The sequence below is a fragment of the Pogoniulus pusillus genome, chromosome 31 (genome assembly GCF_015220805.1).
Source record: "Pogoniulus pusillus isolate bPogPus1 chromosome 31, bPogPus1.pri, whole genome shotgun sequence".
Classification (NCBI taxonomy): domain Eukaryota; kingdom Metazoa; phylum Chordata; class Aves; order Piciformes; family Lybiidae; genus Pogoniulus; species Pogoniulus pusillus.
The window spans coordinates 5825408-5843465 of NC_087294.1; the positions used below are offsets into that span (position 1 = coordinate 5825408).

At 44.1% G+C, this 18058-nt stretch overlaps 1 protein-coding gene across 8 annotated transcripts in view; it reads left to right on the plus strand.

Annotated features, from left to right (window-relative positions):
• HIVEP2 (HIVEP zinc finger 2) overlaps positions 1-18058 on the plus strand; it is a 187511-nt gene that overhangs the window by 26408 nt on the left and 143045 nt on the right. For all 8 annotated transcript variants that reach the window (XM_064169424.1, XM_064169423.1, XM_064169427.1 and 5 more), the window contains one exon: positions 12890-12995. The gene's annotated coding sequence lies outside the window, so the exon portion shown is untranslated. The remainder of the gene's footprint in view (positions 1-12889; positions 12996-18058) is intronic.

Below are 18058 nucleotides of genomic sequence, written 5' to 3' on the forward strand. Positions count from 1 at the left end.
TGGGAGGCTATTTCAGGTAGCCAACTTTGAGTTGTTAACCCTATGTATTTGTACTTGCCACAACCACCTTCTGTTTTGGTGTGGAAAAGCATGTGTTTTCATCAGCATACCATGGTTGGACTGGATGATCTTTTGAGGTCCTTTCCAGCCCCTGACATTTTCTGATTCCATGTGGTTCTGTGACTGTTGAGGACACCCATAGATGAGGCTAGATTTACACTGTGCATGTAACCTTTACCACATTCACTCACTAACAACACATACTTCTCACTGGTGGACATTTCTAAGAACATGTTAATCATCACTGCTACACTCTCAGATCTTACAGGCTTTTCACAGTCATACTCCAGTGGCTGAGAGGCAGGTGATGCCATGGAGCCATGATGCCCCAAAGTTCCCAGCTGCCAATGTCACGCTGGTCAGGCTTGGACCTCAGCACTGGGAGAAAGCAGCCCATGTGAGGCCTTGTTTTCTCTCTGCCACAGTTTGATTTTGGGTTTCATTGTTTGTTTGGGTGTTTTTGTTTTGTTTGTGGTTTTGGTGTTGTTTTTTTTTCCATTTCCCTCCCCTTGTTTGCTATCTTAATGCTTAGGAGGAATTTGAGAAATTAAACTGATTTTTGGTACTGCTTATCTTGTTTTTTCCTCTGTGTTGTTAGTGATGCTTCTGGCATACTCAGGAGAATGTTGTGCATATTGACAGTCCTTTCTGCTTGTTGTATGCTTTGTTGCTTGGATGCCTCCTACTCACAGCCAGGCCCATCTTGGGCAGTTGGGTGAGTGCATTGCTTAGCAAATGAAGAAAATACTGTAGCAGGTGGAAAATGTAGCATACAGACCCAGTGTAAAGCAAAGTCCATTCATACCTGCTAGATAGATCTGGTGCTTGATTAGCAAAACCCCTTAATGAAACTAATTTTGGTCAGATTCCTAATTCATAATGGAATTACTGGTCCTGCATGTGCTTCTGAAGTTAAGCATGTGCTGATATACTATAGGAATGGCTTATTGGGCTGGGGCCAGTGTGGGGAATTTGGGGTCTATTGCTGTTCTGCTTTTAGAGTGTTTTACAGGGGAGTTTAAGGCTGTTGGAATGACACCACCTGGATCCATAGAACAATCTGCTCTTGTTCCCTGTGAACTCCAAATTATTTTCCTTCACACATGCTAAGTTGTACCACGAGCTGCATTTAAAAACCCATCTGTTGTCCATATTACATCACTAGGAAGGAAAATGTTAGACTTCCAAAATATTCTGCTTATATGATACATCCTACTGTCATCTGTCTTTCAACTGCAAGCTATTTCTTGTAGTTGCACTTCTACCTACTCAAGTATTTCCCCTCTCACTAGCAGGTGAAAGTCCACCTTGTCTGAATTGCAGAAGTGGAAGCAGAATCATCTATTTCAGAGTATCAGCAATGCCTGTATATGGTTTAGTATAAGCTGTGACACATATAAGATGTATCACAAGTTGCATCAATTAAAATCACAGCAAATTGAGATTAGAATTCCAGAGCTGCTGGTTATAATTCACCTCTGCTGATGCCACTTTTCTGTGTTGTGGTGGCAACAGCATAAGCATGTTTTTTTAGCAGATGCCTGGCTTTTCCACAGGGCAGCAGTGAAGTTGGTCTGTCACGTTTAGATTTGTTGTTACACTTTGGTTAAACAGCCAATTGTGACAGACTTGCAGAGACAATATCTTACTGCTTCAGGTTTGCAAGATTTTCTTTGCAGCTGTGATGAGTACTCAGGGGTGTGTGTGTCTACCTTTGTTCATGGCTTCTCTCCTGCTGTTTTCAAAGCAGGAGCTTTTCGCTGAGGGCTTCAGGATATTTCAAACATTGTATTGCCTGCTTCCCTGGAAGGCTCCACAAGAGATGCTGAAGTGGTGGAAGCTTCCTAACTTTTTCCCAAGGAGATACAGATCCTGAACTCAGACCATCCATCTCATGATGGATGGATAGTTAGGCTGTAGGCCTCTCCGTTCACAAGAAATTCAGGAAAAGCTTTTTCACTGTGACAGTGTCAAAAAGCTGGAATGGGCTGCCCGTAGAGGCTGTGGGGTCTTTGTCTCTGTAGACACTCAAAATATGCCTGGACGTGTTCCTGTGTGACCTACTCTAGGTGATCCTGCTCTTGCAGGGGGGGATGGACTCAATGATCTTTCAAGGTTGCTTCCAACCCCTAATGTTCTGTGGTTCAGTGATGCCTGTGGGCTCTAATCCTTGTCAATGCCCATGTTCATCTTCATGCTCAGTGCTAGAGAAGCATGTGTAAGCAGCTGACAGTGGTTCCTAGTATGGAGAACACAAGAGCCTTCACCACGTGTGGTTAATTACCTGTTAAACAGCTCACTTTAAATAGCTCACCAGGACTCCTGTTTCTACTATCTAACCTCTAGACTCTTCTCCCAGTCTTTCTTCAACAATCTGGCATTTCCAAAGATTCATATTCCCAAATCTCAGCCTTGAACGTCTGTGGATAGAGGACATAAAGCAGCAAGCGTTTCCACAACTCCTTTTGGGTGATGTGTATCTCTAAAAAATACACTGCAGGTGCTGCTTATTGGTTTGTCTCCTGAATGTGAAGTCTCTAAAGTGTGGAAGTATGCCTGGGTTACTGTTTTTAAACATACAGTGAGTACTGGGTATAGGATATGGAGGAATCAAACTGTCTGCAGCTGAGGATTTTTGCAACACTAATACGAGACTCAGGAGAGACTATTTGGGAGTGCCTGGATGTGGCAGGGCGTCATGGAGAGGGCTGGACACTTGGTCTGAAGCAGCTGCACACCAGGCTCCAAAAACAGCTCGGCTCCAAAAACAACTCTAGCAGGGCTATCACCCAGTTGGTGCTTTTAGATGTCTTTACTTATAGCTCTGACATTCAAGTTCAGGTCAAAGATGGAAGACTGGTGGGAGAGAAGGTCATGGAAGCATTGCTGTGAGGTGATAGTACATGTGTGTATTTGAGAAACTTCCCACTCCTGCTTTTCTGCTCCTTCAGTACTGCATCTGCCCAGATACAGTAGGTTTAGGTATGCAGCAGAAATAATGAACCCCAACTTCCTGTAAGTGCCTGTCTTCTGGGTGCAGTCCCTGGCTGTGCTCAAGCTGCTCTGTGAAAGGAGGCAAAGGTCTGGCTTGTGAAATGGTGGCCAGGACACATTGGCTGGGTCACATCGGTGCTGCTAAGGCAGCTCTCCTGACGGCAGGCTGTGTCCAGTTCTGGGCCCCTCAATTCAAGAGAGATGTTGAGGTGCTGGAAGGTGTCCAGAGAAGGGTGACAAAGCTGGTGAGGGGCCTGGAACACAAACCCTATGAGGAGAGGCTGAGGGAGCTGGGGGTGTGCAGACTGCAGAAGAGGAGGCTCAGGGGGACCTCATTGCTGTCTACAACTACCTGAAGGGACATTATAGCCAGGTGGGGGGTTGGTCTCTTCCCAGGCAACCAGCAACAGAACAAGGGAACACAGTCTCAAGTTGTGTCTGGGGAAGTCTGGGCTGGATGTTAGGAGGAAGTTGTTGTCAGAGAGAGTGATTGGCATTGGAATGGGCTGCCCAGGGAGGTGGTGGAGGCACCGTCCCTGGAGGTGTTCAAGCAAAGCCTGGATGAGGCACTTAGTGCCATGGTCTGGTTGACTGGCTAGGGCTGGGTGCTAGGTTGGCCTGGCTGATCTTGGAGGTCTCTTCCAACCTGGTTGATTCTATGATTCTATTCTATGAAGGTGATGGGAGTTGTCCAAAACCACGTTGAAGGCATGCTTTTCAGAGCATTCTGCAGTACTCAAACTTTCTTCCTTTCCCACTTAGCTGTACTGGTGCACCTGTAGTTGTGAACCTCATCTTCCAACCTCCTTTTACATCTCTGCGCATCTCTTTCACCTATGGATTCTGTACTGTCTTATGTGGCAGTATGGAAGGTTTCTCCCTTAATACAGATGCTGACCTCTTGCCTCTTTGAGCACAAGCTGGAATTGGAAGGAGTTTCTGGCAACAGAATAATTCTGAGATTGCTACCTCTTGGTTAAATATCTGTAGGGAAATAGTTAGGGGAAGACAGACAGGTAGACACCGGAGTGACATTACACACAGCCTGTGATTACAGGCTTTTTCAACATAGTAAACACAGCTACAAAAGAGTTCTTGGGAGGAAGGCAGATTTATTCCTTTGAGAATATTTTCTGGGCAGGAAGCTGTGTGGAAATGGCAAAATGTTGGAATTGTGTGATACATGTTTGTTTGTTTGTTTGCTTGGGGTTTTTTTGATTATAGCAGCTATTATTTCCTCTGTGGTAACAGCTAAAGTCTTCTGTGAAGATATAGGGTTCCTTGTCTTTACATCTTCAGACAGACTGAATTTATATAGATGAAGAGAGGAAAGAAGTGTTATCACAAGACTCAGATTGTGAAATGCTCTCCATGGTCAACTATTAAATCTGTGCAGCAGAGAACTGAGTGTTTCTCAATTTCTATGAGCCGGTAGCACTCCCAGCACCAAACATCTCTTAGCAGCTCAGAGGTCAGCCTTGCCGTACTGTGTGAGCCTTTAGCTCCGTGTTAAACCTTCAGCAAGCCTTTTTCCAGTGAAGCTTTTGGCATATCTGAAGCTTATGACGTGTGTCTTTGTGTTGTGATTCAGACATAACTTTGTTTCTGAAGTGTAAAGGTCCCCTCTAACATAAAAGCACAGTGATCTGGGGGGAGATGTGTGGGTCAATGTCAGATGGTTGTACTTTAAAAACCGTTGCTGCTTTGCAAAAGTGAAGTTCTTGTTTCTTTGTTTAGTAGTGTATTCAGAACACTTGAAAGGAAGTTTTGGAATAAGGAGATTTCTACTCTGGGGTGGGGGGGGCAGCATCCTGTGCTTTCCTTAGGTCATGTCAGGCCATTGTTTTGCTTTTCTTATCATGAAGATCTTGTGTCTTTATTCGTGCTCAGCTGTGGACTTGAGTTTCCTGGAAGAGAGTGAAATAATTAAGAATTAATACTACAAAATCATGTGTTCTCTGCTTGTACCAACGTTTGTTTAGCTGAAAGCAGTTGTGTATACAGTAATAAGTTATGTGGATGCATACTAGTTATAAGGAGTGTCTTGTATCTGTAGTTGTCAGTGTAGCTGAAAAGAAATATCATTATTCTCTGTAACTCTGAGAAAACAGAGATTGAGACATTCAAGATCACTCATCAAATGGCAAGCATAACTGAGGTCTCTTAATTCCTGCTGGTTTCCATCCCTAAATGCTAGGTGGTGTTCTCAGTGCCTTTGTCTCTGCTGGTGGATTACACTGTGGCAGGGTGTGGGAAAGGACATCTTTAATTTATTACTCTAGATGCAACCACTGGGGAGGATGGTTAGGTATGCAGGGTGGTTTATCAGCAGAAGTCATTAAATAAGGTGATTAATGTGGTTCTGGAGAAGGGAATACAATCTGTGGGTCTCGCTCTTAAAATCTGGGAACTGCTGTACAAGGTCACACAGCAGAGATATGATCCAGGTGAGAGGAGTCAGGAAGAGCAGCACCGACAGCCTAAACTGAGAGCTTATGTTGCTTTGCAGTTGTGTCATGTGATGAACACCTCCCTGATGACTTCCTAATGGGATGGCAAAAGGCTCTCTGTCTCACCTGGTGAATCTGCCTTGGTACTGGTGTGACAGAGCTGAGGCATTTGTATAAGTGATATGAGGAGTGGCTTCTTTTGTCACAGCCAGGGAGGCGTACGCTGGCTTTGAAATAAGCAGAATTTCCAGCAGCAGCAGTGAGATGCCTTTCCCCAGAACTAAACTTATTGTTAAATAGAAGGAGGCACGAGAAGACTAGGCTTGCTAATTCTCACACGTATGGCACTCTTGCTTTGAAATGGGTTCTTCCATTTCCTTCAGGTCATCCTTGGGGAGACACTTCATTTGTATCTTTTATGCGTGTTACCATCAGTTCTTCAGTTGTCACTGTGTGCCTTTAGATTATGGCCATGGTTCCTGTGTGCCTGATTCTCTGTCAACCACCAGCACTCTGCTTGCAGTCTGCACCGTGACTTGTAGATTGCTTGTCAGGTAGGGAAGGTGGCAGAAGTCTTCTTGGTAGATGCTAGGAGCAGAGCAAGGATGCTGGGGGTGACTCCATAACAATGACAATAAGTACACAGCAGCTGGCAGATCTGGCAGCCTGCCAGGCTGGCACAGAAACTGCCTCCTGCACAGATCTCATTTTTCCAACTCAGGACCAATGTGCCCTCGTACAAACAAAAGTTAAAAAATTGCACCTGGAGTGTTGCAGGTTTTCTAGGGGATGGCTCTGGCTGAGAGCAGCTGGAAAAAAGACTGCCAGAGGTTATACTGAGGCTCTCTCCTTCACATGAATGACAGCACTAGAAAGAGATGAAGCTGCACAACCATATGAATAAATGTGCACAGTCTGAAACTCACATTTCTGGCTCATCACATACCATCCTTTTATAGTGGGAGATGAAATGTCCAGCACCAACAAGCAGACGTGCTGTTACCTTCTGTCTTAGTGCACAGCTGCAACCTCATCCTGAAAAACACAATTTTACCTTCCCCTTGCCCTTCTGGAGACAGTTTGTCAGAGCAACACGGTACCACAGACTTATCCTGCTTAATGTCAGCTAATTAGATTCATTTTTTACTATAGTACTAAGTCAATTTAATTCTGTCTTTCAGAGCCTGCAGAGACAGTTGCGACTCTCAGATGGGTTTCTGTCTCTGATTAGCGATCAGATCTCTTTATACTTTTTTAGTCTGACTCTCTGGCTGTCTTTTCCTGCATGTCTTTCACCTCTACTTGTGATGTTAGGGAACAGTGTTTTCTTCTCATGCTTTCATAGCCCAAGCATCTACTGTTGCATTTGACAACGCAGGCGGTTTAATACCTTTTGTTCTTTGAAATGAAAGTTCCATTGCTGCATCTGGCATAGAAATAGAAATGAACATGAATTAATTTTGGTGTTAGATCTTGACTTCTGAGATGGCTTTTCAAAAGCTCTGCTCTTTGAAGGTCGGATATTCAAGTGACCTTCTTCCTCTGAGCTCGTATGCCAGCCTCTGGATGGTCATCCACATTGCAGTCCAAGCACAACAGCCTCCAGTGATGTTTACTGTCTGTCACTCTCAATATATTTTGTGATCGCTTAACAGTCATGAAAATGAGAGGCAAGATTAAAGAAAAATAACAGTCAAAAAGGAGAAAGGTCAAAGCAAGCCATAGTGTGGAAAAGAACAATACATCTGATTAATGTATCAGTAGTGCTGGTGGAGTATATCATGTCAGAGACAATCTGATGAGTATTTATGGACTTTAAACTCTGTCTGTGCAGGTCTTCAGCTCTCTTGGTGCATCTGTGCTGTGTGCATCCAACCCTGATGATACTGTGATACTGTGAATATTTTTAACGTGAAAGACTGCATATTTGCTTCTTCACTGCTGTACTTCATTGTAAGACAGGAGTTCCTTGGGGTGAGAGAGTAGGTTATTGGTAGTTTAGCATGTATAAATAATAGTTTTAGAATAGCCTAAAGATTGGTAAGACTTGGTTTTCAGAAGCAATGGCACATTTATGTGCAGATATGTTGATGGCAACAATTACCTTTCAGCTTCCATTAATTTTTCTAACTGTGCCTAATGTTTGCCTTTTCTTAAAATACTGCTTGTGAAAACAAAGGTCTTAATTGATGGCAGTGGAGATTACCACTGTCTAGCCACAGAAAACAAACAGTTCAGACAAGAACTGTGTGTGTTTTCTTACAGTCCTGTCTTTCTGCAGAAGCTATATTGATTTGCATGTTCAGTGCCAAATCTTTCTCCCACCAAGATTTCAAGTGCTGGGCCCCCAGTGTATTCCTGTCAACACTAGCTATTTCCATAATTGCTAGAACCACATACTTAAATACCCTCTATATAATTTCTATTTGCAGATTTCACAATGGCTTCCATGCTTCTGCTTCACCTAGAAAGACTTTGCCTTTACTTTAAAGAGGCTCTTCTAGGACTTGCAATTGCTGTATGTGTTTTTGGGACTGTGCTGTTTCTTTCTCACTGAAAGGGAGGCTGTAGCCAGGTGGGGTTGGTCTCTTCTGCCTGGCAACCAGCAACAGAACAAGGGGACACAGTCTCAAGTTGTGCCAGGGAAGGTCTAGGCTGGATGTTAGGAGGAAGTTGTTGGCAGAGAGAGTGATTGGCATTGGAATGGGCTGCCCAGGGAGGTGGTGGAGTCACCGTCCCTGGAGGTGTTCAAGGCTGAAGGAGCTGGGGTTGTTTAGCCACCTAGAGAAGAGTAGGCTCAGGAGTGACCTCATTGCTGTCTACAACTACCTGAAGGGAGGCTGTAGCCAGGTGGGGTTGGTCTCTTCTCCCAGACAACCAGCAATAGAACAAGGAGACACAGTCTCAAGTTGTGCCAGGGGAGGTCTAGGCTGGATGTTAGGAGGAAGTTGTTGGCAGAGAGAGTGATTGGCATTGGAATGGGCTGCCCAGGGAGGTGGTGGAGTCACCATCCCTGGAGGTGTTGAAGAAAAGCCTGGATGAGGCACTTGGTGCCATGGTCTAGTTGACTGGCTGGGGCTGGGTGCTAGGTTGGACTGGATGATCTTGGAGGTCTCTTCCAACCTGGTTGATTCTATGATTCTAAGAAGTCTCTGTCAGAAGGAACTTTGTGAAAGATCTTGAAAGTTGTCAGGTTCATGAGTTGTCAACTGCTTAGTCCATGCTTCTGCACTCTACCAGAAGTGGCTTGCTTTGAGCAGGTTTGCCTTTCTCCTACACAGTCTCTGAGATCCCTGCATCTCAACTGTGGGCACAGAGGCAGCAAGCGCTGAAAATGGAGCATTAACTTGTGTCCTTGAAAATCTAGACCATGACTTTGACCTGGCCAAAGAATAGGTTAAAGATTCAGTGAGGAGATCTGAGCAGAAGAGAATCAAATGGAGCATTGCGAGCTGGCTTCCGACGGGACACTGAACAGCAGGAAGCCAGTGGTAGCTGGCAATGGCTACTGATTCACTAGAGATGAAAGGCTGCACTTCACTTGCCTCCATGTATTGCAATATCTTTCTGTTCACAGCATAGCTACTTTGTGGTCATTCTTTTTGAGTCATGTGGTGATGTAGGACTTCTGGTTTATTCATTTTCCAACAAGACCATTAATGAGCAGCAAGAAAAAAAACTAAGGAAAAGTGTTTAAGTTAATTACCTAAAAAGTTCTGGTAGCTTTTTTGGAAGGAAAATGAAGTGATGCAGGTTAGGTTATTAGGTGCAGTTGTTAGGGACAGATGGATTAAATTACTCCAAAAGAATCTGTAAGCAGAAAGAGTGAGTTGCAGATCTTAGTGTATTTTCTATTGAGGGCAGGTGACCATAGAATGATAAAATCACAGAATCAGCCAGGTTGGAAGAGACCTCCAAGATCATCCAGTTCAACCTAGCACCCAGCCCTAGCCAGTCAACCAGACCATGGCACCGAGTGCCTCATCCAGGCTTTTCTTGAAGACCTCAAGGGACAGTGCCTCCACCACCTCCCTGGGCAGCCCATTCCAATGCCAATCACTCTCTCTGACAACAACTTCCTCCTAACATCCAGCCTATACCTACCCCAGCACAACTTGAGACTGTGTCCCCATGTTTAGCTGCATCCTTTTGTGAGGAGGAAGGTACAAATGGTTGCTCTGGGAGAGAAGACTCTTTTTAAGCTTTCAATGACCTGAGAAAGAATTGCTTTTGTAGGTAAATCTGAGTTAGTAGGAAGCACAATGTAAGCAGTTCAATAGAATAGATCTATTTAACACTCAGAAAAATGGCTGGTTTAGAGAAACTCCTTTGTAACATCAAGCCTGGATGTGAAGGCTTAGGGGATGAATGCTCCTTGAAAATTCTAATTGTCCTTTGCAAGTCAAAGCTGTCCAACAAATCTAGATAATGCTTTCTTATTCTGTCCTACCTCTGTGTATCTGAGAATGCAAATACCTGGCCATCTTTTGGCATTTCTGCAATGCCCTCTGAGTGTGTTTCCTGGCAGAACTGTGCAGGCAGGCGAGTGGTTCTCTCATGTCTATGCTCTGAAGGCCTCGTGTGTTAGGTCAGAAGCACTAGCAGTTTTGTCTAGTGCTTTGGCTGCACTGCGAGCGCCTGCAGCCAGCACGTTTGGTCCCCAGCACGTTTGGTGGTGCAGCCCTACCAGCATGCTATGGTTGGTTCTCCCTGTGTCAGCCAACACATGCATAGAATCAACCAGGTTGGAAGAGACCTCCAAGATCATCCAGTCCAACCTAGCACCCAGCCCTAGCCAGTCAACCAGACCATGGCACTAAGTGCCTCATCCAGGCTTTTCTTGAAGACCCCCAGGGACGGTGCCTCCACCACCTCCCTGGGCAGCCCATTCCAATGCCAATCACTCTCTCTGCCAACAACTTCCTCCTAACATGCAGCCTAGACTTCCCCCGACACAACTTGAGACTGTGTCCCCTTGTTCTATTGCTGGTTGCCTGGGAGAAGAGGCCAACCCCCACCTGGCTACAGCCTCCCTTCAGGTAGTTGTAGACAGCAATGAGGTCACCTCTGAGCCTCCTCTTCTCTAGGCTAAACAACCATGCACCTACTGGGAGCCCCCAGCTGGATTCACTTACATCAGACCTCTGCGAATTTCCCAGGGAGCCATCTGTTGCTTGAGCAGTCAGAGGTGCCTGTGAGTGAAAGGGAAGGAGCCACTGCTGGGGTTACAGAGTGGAGGCAGCTGGATGAACGAGATGTGCCTCAGCCTCAGCAGTGTGCTGCAGTTGGGCAGCGTTGGCGCTCCCCTGGCCCCAGTGCAGAGCTGGAGGAGCTGCTTGCCTGTTGGGAGGGATGGGGCTCTCCCTGACAAAGGGGAGCACTGCTGAAATCCTAGTGTTGTGGCCCAGCAGAGCACCCTGCCTTATGCCAGCTGGGACTGCTGCTGGGCACTGTTAGGAGTTACTGCTCCACCATCTTGCTCACTACTGCTGGTTCCTGTGCAGTGGCTCAGCAACTCATTTTAGTGTCTGTCATTTAAGTATGTGCATACTTAAATGTATTCTGTCTGATTCTGTTTTGTTCTTGATTTAGACCACAAAGTATGTTCTTCCTAACTTTACAAAGACTTACACTTGTTATTGAAGACCAAATATGGAGTCGTAGAAGGCACTGACTTATGTAGGTGGCAGCAAATGAAGATGTATATGGTGGTAGTGAACTTCATGACACTGTGGCTGGCCAATGAAGCATAATGAAGGCAAGAGCCAAGCCACTTGGGAGTTCTGAAGAGGCAAAGAAGCATTAATTTAAACATGTAACCTGCAGCTGAAATTTTATAAAAGCATATTTTAAAAAAAAATCTTTGTTGTTTACCAGACTTCCTCTTACTCTAGGGTGAGATGCAGCTTGTAGAGCAGGAGGAAGATCAGCTTCTGTTTGGGGAGGTTTGATTTAAAAAGATACAGCCCCAGCTTCATCTCTGACGTGACTTCTTGCTGTGGGTGTGCCTGTGTATGTGTCTGGGTGCATTTCTGTGTATCCTCTAAGTCATATCATTCACTTTTTCAAAACAGAACCAAATCAATTTGCCTTTTGTATCAATAACTGATTTATAGCTTTACCCACACCCTCATGCATAGCAGGATGAGTCAGTACAATTAACAAGAGTTTCTTAATTCTCCTTTCAAACTTAGCTACATTTAGGGATACACAGTCCATGAGGGTTTTCTTTTATTTGATGTGGTTGACTTTCAGATTGCCCACACCTAGGTTGTTTGCCATCAGTTGTGAGGTTACCATTTGTTTCAGTAATAAAATACTTATTTTGGATCCTAAATTGGAAAAAAAAAGTTTGTTTGCTACTATGTATCTTGTCATTGGAGACAGTGCTGCTGGTAGAATCATAGAGGACCTCCAAGATCATCCAGGCTTTTCTTGAACACCTCCAGGGACAGCGACTCCACCACCTCCCTGGGCAGCCCATTCCAATGCCAATCACTCTCTCTGGGAAGAACTTCCTCCTAACATCCAGCCTAGATCTCCCCTGGCACAACTTGAGACTGTGTTCCCTTGTTCTGTTGCTGGTTGCCTGGCAGAAGAGACCAACCCCACCTGGCTACAGCCTCCCTTCAAGTAGTTGTAGACAGCAATGAGGTCACCCCTGAGCCTCCTCTTCTCCAGGCTGCACACCCCCAGCTCCCTCAGCCTCTCCTCATAGGGTTTGTGTTCCAGGCATTTCTGCAGCTTTGTCACCCTTCTCACTTTGAAAGATGCTTCACTAAACCCAGAGAGCTTCCCTCCCCATTTCTCAGCTTACAATATATAGCAAATATTTAAAACCAGGCACCCATCAAGTGATTTGCAATGATTCAATGACAGGGTGACTGTAGTCACCCGTAGGAAAAGATGCTGTCTTAGGACACCTTGATCTCCAGAGAACAGTTAATGAGGGAGCTCTGTTGTTGTGTGTTCATATAAACCAATGGTTTTCAATGCTAAAAAATAAATGTTAAAAATCAAAAGATAAAGGTAAGCTGGCAACACACTGGTGAAAAAATCATGTGCTTGGCAAGGACTCAACAAATGGGAAACCTGAAATTGTGTATCAGTCTGCTAGAGAGCTTCTGTGTTAGCATCGAAAATGAGTTTGCCTTGCTTTAGCAGCATGCCTGGAATCTGGTCTGGATCTGTGGGCCAAAACACATTGGCTATAGCAGGGCACTTTTGCTTGCCATTGTGAACAGCAAAATGTTTTCTTTAAGCCTGAGAAGAGCACAGACCCTGTTCATGCAGAGGAGGAATATGTAAAAACAAATGTCTTAGGAAAGCTTGCTGTAAACCTCTGAATATGATGAATTTACTATCTGGATTTGTTATGATTTCAGGTGGGACCCTCTTCTGATATGTGATCTACAGCAAGCTACTTTGAATCTTATGATGACAATGTTATCACTGCCACATCTCTGGGAACCAGTTATTCATAACTACACGGTATGTAAACGTCTGCATCTTACATTAACCACTGCTTGTTGGAACAACACAGAAACAATAACATGAAGGTGCTAAAAGTCATTGAAGTAAACGTTAAGCCACATGTACTATCAATTACACTGAGCTGCTCCAGCAGATGTTTATCTGCTGGGCCTGGTCTGTATGCAGCATAGCGAAGGGTTTCAACTTGAAAATGTATTTATTTACAGATATCATTAGAAATATTCTACTAATGTTTCCTTTGGATGAAGTTATACAGTGCAGATAGGCAGATACACAGACTATTCTCATCCTCAAGCAGGAGGGGACAGGAGCAATAGTGTGAAATGTTCTGTGCTTTAACTGTGTTGCTGCACTTAAAGGAGTAGTGGCTTTGCATTTAGGAAAGGTCTTTAATTGCTTTTCTCCTTCATTCCATTTTCAGTTTCTGGTCAATCTAAATTAGATTAATTTCACACACCAGTGAATCCCTAAAGAAGTGCAAATTAACTCCATTTTACCAAACTCAGCCAGATGATGGCAGTTATTCCCTTGATGTTTAGCTTTACATCACCCACTATCTTTGACCAAGATTTCACTAGCAACTGAGTCCATACATTAAACCTTTTTTACTCACCCTATATAAGGAACTGGAGATTGAGACACATATTTAGTGAAGGGAGGCTATTTAATTTATGATCTACAAGGCAAACAATGTGAGGTCACTGATAGCTAGCATGTTTTTCTTTTCTACTGTTGTCACTTGGAATTGCTAGCACACACTCAGGTCCTGTAAAACCATGAGCAACCTGGTTTTACAAGAGTGGTTACATCATTGTTTTATGTTCTGAAGTAGTTTGTAGCACACCACATAAATGTTAACATGGAGCATCTTTATGTGATTTATGGCTCTGATGCAACTCCCACTGAAGCTGGTGGAAAAATGTTTCTTCGTGCTGATGGGAGCTGAATTTTACTGAGGTCTTTGAGTAATGTTTCCTGCATGGAATGTTTTTCACTGATGAGCCACTTTTTGGAGATTAAGTATTAAAGATACAAGCATAAAACAGAATTACAAGGAAATGGATTGCTAAAATAAGCTAAAAGAGGACTCAATTATTAAAAATGCTTGTCTAGCTTCAGAAGTTATAAAGTGATGAGGGAAGATGACTGCTGGAAAAGTATATATCTGAGTTTAATGTGCTGCATTTTTATATCTAATTCTGAAGATAGTGTTTGTCAGAAATGTGACTGATTTGCTGCTACGCCAGTGATGTAAGAGAGAGAAAGCAAAACAGAAGTCTTAGAGGGAGCAGGGAGGGAAGGTCATGCTTCATCAATCGACTGAGCGCGGCTTGGGAAAGCAGTTCACAATTCTCCTGACTTGGATGCTGAATGGTGAAGAGGTTTCCAAATCTGGCTGGCCTCTAGGTCACTTTGAAAAGAAGCTCCTGGAGGTGACATGTCTCTTTGAAGTGAGAGAGCACTGCTTCTGCTTGAGCTGTCAGGGTTCCTAGCATGCCTGTGTGGCCACCCTTTGCTGGCCAAGTACCATTCAGGTGATCCCTTGCAGATCATCTGTTTTGTGCTTTTATTCTGTCATCCATAGGGAAGCACCTTTTCAGGAGGAATATAGGAGTAATCTCTCTTGCTCTTGTTTCTTCTGAGTTGTTTCATTTTTTAATGCTTGGGATTGTTTGTTGGTACATGTTTTTGTGAGTAAATTATTTTGGCGTGTGTGAGAACTTTGGTAATAGAAAGCTGGTTTGAAGAAGATGAGTTTTATGTGCTGCAAGGGCAGTGGTCTGGATAGGACCCAGCAGGCCATCTGGTCTGCTTTCTTACCATTATGGGTATGTCATCAAGAAAAGCATGGTTGTGGCTTGGTTGATATTTTCACTCTTTTGGTGGAATGCAGTTTTTTGCCAGTGGAGGGGACCTCACAGAGTGCTGAGGGCAGATGGCAGGAAGAGGTGATTGTAAGAATGGTGACCACTTGCAGATCTCTTGTGTTCCCTAGGCACAAAGAGCAAGCAGCTGCCTTGCTGCTGTGCCTTAATGAGCTGTAGAGCAAAGGACTGTGTGTGTGAAGTGTTTTCTGATATGCTGTAATAACCTTCATGGATTTGTCATCTACCTAAATCAAGATGAAATTTCCTTTGACCAGTGAACGTAGGAGTCAGAAGCGAAGGTTTTCATGTTCATTTAACTCTTTGGGTGTTATTTTGGTTTTCCTCTTTTGCCAGCTCTCATACAGCATTGCAAACATTTCAGGAAACGAATCTGCAGGACCACAGCTCGTAAAAGATTGTCCTGCAGGAGGATGAGGCTCTGCTTATTACAGAAAAGTTTCTGAGGCAGTCACAGCTGAAAAGATTACATACTTCCACAGGAAATTAAATCTGATGTAATACAGTGAAATAATGGCTAAATGGAAAGGGCATATATAATGTATTTGTGCTTATTAGGTGGTAGGAAAATGAAAACTTGAGATCCAATAAAGTGGATCTAATTTAGATAGAGATAGAAAATTCCCAGTAGTTTAAAAAAAGTTTGGCCCTCCACTTTCCTTTGCCCTCTCTTGCTGGTGGTATCTCAATGTGGAAAATCATTAATGTCCTGTAAAATTTTGTCAACTTTTGGGCATGTTAGAGTATGAAACAAGTTTTGGAGCAGTCCTGTGGAGCATAGTTAGGTTGCATTCTTCAGCAAAAGGTGCACATGTTACACTGGGCTGAGAACGAGAGGCAGGATCTTCTTTGGTTGAATCTTCTCCCATGTGGACTTGCAGTACTGACAGAGGGAGAAACTTCCCTTCCCTGCCTGACCATGCCCCTTGCTGAGGCACAGTGCAGTGCTTAATGATGGGCCCCAGCCCCATTCCAGCTGCTGACTGGAGGCTGGTGTCATGGGTGCAGTCAGGGTGCAGGCCCCCTGGGGACCATTCAGGTGTTATGTGCTGAAGAGACCTGCTGGTACCAGCTCCTTGCTGCTCACTCAAGGCACAGGCCTTCCTTGCCTTGAGATCAGCACAGGCTCTGTGGTGAACTGGGGAGCTTCATGGCAAAATGTAAGCTTTCTTTCAAAGGGGACAGTAATAACTTGCAACATTTGCATCTTTTTTCCTGTAAGATCTGGTTACCTGCAGCTGGAAAGAAGGAGAACTCTTGCAGATTTAACTTTATTAGCCATCATAAATCCTTTCCCTTTTGGCTCTAATCAGTCCCTGGAGTCCTTTTAATGCTCTTGACATTGCACTGGCCTTTCAGCACAGCACAATATACATTTTCCTGTAAGCAGAAAACTGGTAGCAAGAGCTTTATGTAAACCCAGGGTAATGGACATAGTGATGGAGATCTGTGACTGTCAGATGCTTGCTGCCAGTGAAAGGAGGAGAAGGAGCTTATTCTGCCAGTATGGCTCTTCCCTTGGCAGAGGGCTGGAGAGGGGACCTGAAGGCACAGGTGCTTGCAGGGTCTAACTGCATCTGCTAGCACCTGGGAGTGGGGAGCCAGCCACTTTTCTCTGAACCACGCAGAGAAGCAGAGGTCTTTTGTGTCTTCTGCTGGGAAGTGAGAGCGACACTGGGGACCAAACTCTTCCTCAGAAAGCCCTTCTAGAAGTGGGTCCTAGCCCATGTCCTTAAGTCAGCAAGCTGCCAGAGCTGGTGAGCTGACCCAGCTGTCCAGAGCTGCTGGCTGGGAGGAGGTTGCTTGTGCCACAGAGACTGGGCAAGCCCACATGGATGGAGGCACTTGGTGAATGGATCTTTTATATGCTGGGAGTGATGCTAAAAGGAAGGAGTGTTACCAGGTGGTCGAGGAGCAGGCACCTAAGCAACAAATGCCTTCTTGATAAAATAACTACTTGAGTTTTGCCTTTCTGTCCAGCCTGCACACAAAATCCCCTGGAAAGCAAGAGGGGAATTCCCTGATCGGTAGTCTCTGTCTCTCTACTGTCCAGGAATTCATGGGATGGAGAAGGCATTCCAAGAATCTAACCCCATATGCAGGGAAGCTAAATTCCCTCTTGTTTTTCCTTATACACAAGTCAGCAAGTTCCTTCAACAAACTCTTTAATTTTGAGCTGAATACTATGCAAATATTTAACTTTGGACAAAAAAGCCTCAAGCTGGCTTCAGACTGTGGACAAGCTTCCAGCTGTTTTTGCAGGTACAGATCCAGTGTTTATGTACACAAATGATTATTTGTTCATTTGTTTATTGTGGCAATCTTTTTACAATGAACTCTGATATTTGTGTAGCCTGTTTTTACTTTAAACATAAACCCCTATGCATTTGCAATGCTTGTACAGCCATTTTCAGGAGCTTTGGCAGAAAAAGCTCAGGTCTGTTGAAGGTATTGAGTCTTTAGATAACACAGGCTTATGTTGACTTCTTTTGTTCTGTAACTCAAGTGCCCAAAGCTGTGCTTATCATTGAAAGCTCACTAGCCTAGGTGATGGAAAAAAAACCATTGGAAAGATCTAGAGCCTGCTGCAGGAGCTTTATACTGTAATTTGGTTATCTGGACAAATGAGTAAGAAAGAATAGTCAGAAGGACATCAAGAGCATTAGCAATAAATATATTAACTAGGTTTCAAAATCTGCTTAAATGCTACTGTGATAGGTAAGTTTGCTATATCTACATACTTCTCATGTGGGTCCAGAGGAGGGCCACAAAAATGATCAGGGAGTTGGAGCATCTCTGCTACAAAACCAGGCTTGGGGAACGGGGATTGTTCAGCAAGAAGGATGGATAGACACTGTTTACAAAGGTCTGTGGTGGTAGGACAAGGGACAGTGGTTTCAGACTGGAGAAGGGTAGGTTTAGATTGGGTATTAGGAACAAGTTCTGCACCATTGTCGTGGAGGAAGGGAATTAATGTGGCTGAGTCAGGAATTATAAAAATAGAATTATTGTATTTTCCTGGAACTCTGCCCCCAAACTGTATACAAAAATTAGTTTAGGTTTATTTACAGATTCAGTTCACTCAGGAATTTCTTCAGAAAAGGATGTTATAGATGCATTTAGAGATTTAGGAAGTCAAAAAATAGAATGCAGCTTTACCCCACTATCAATCAG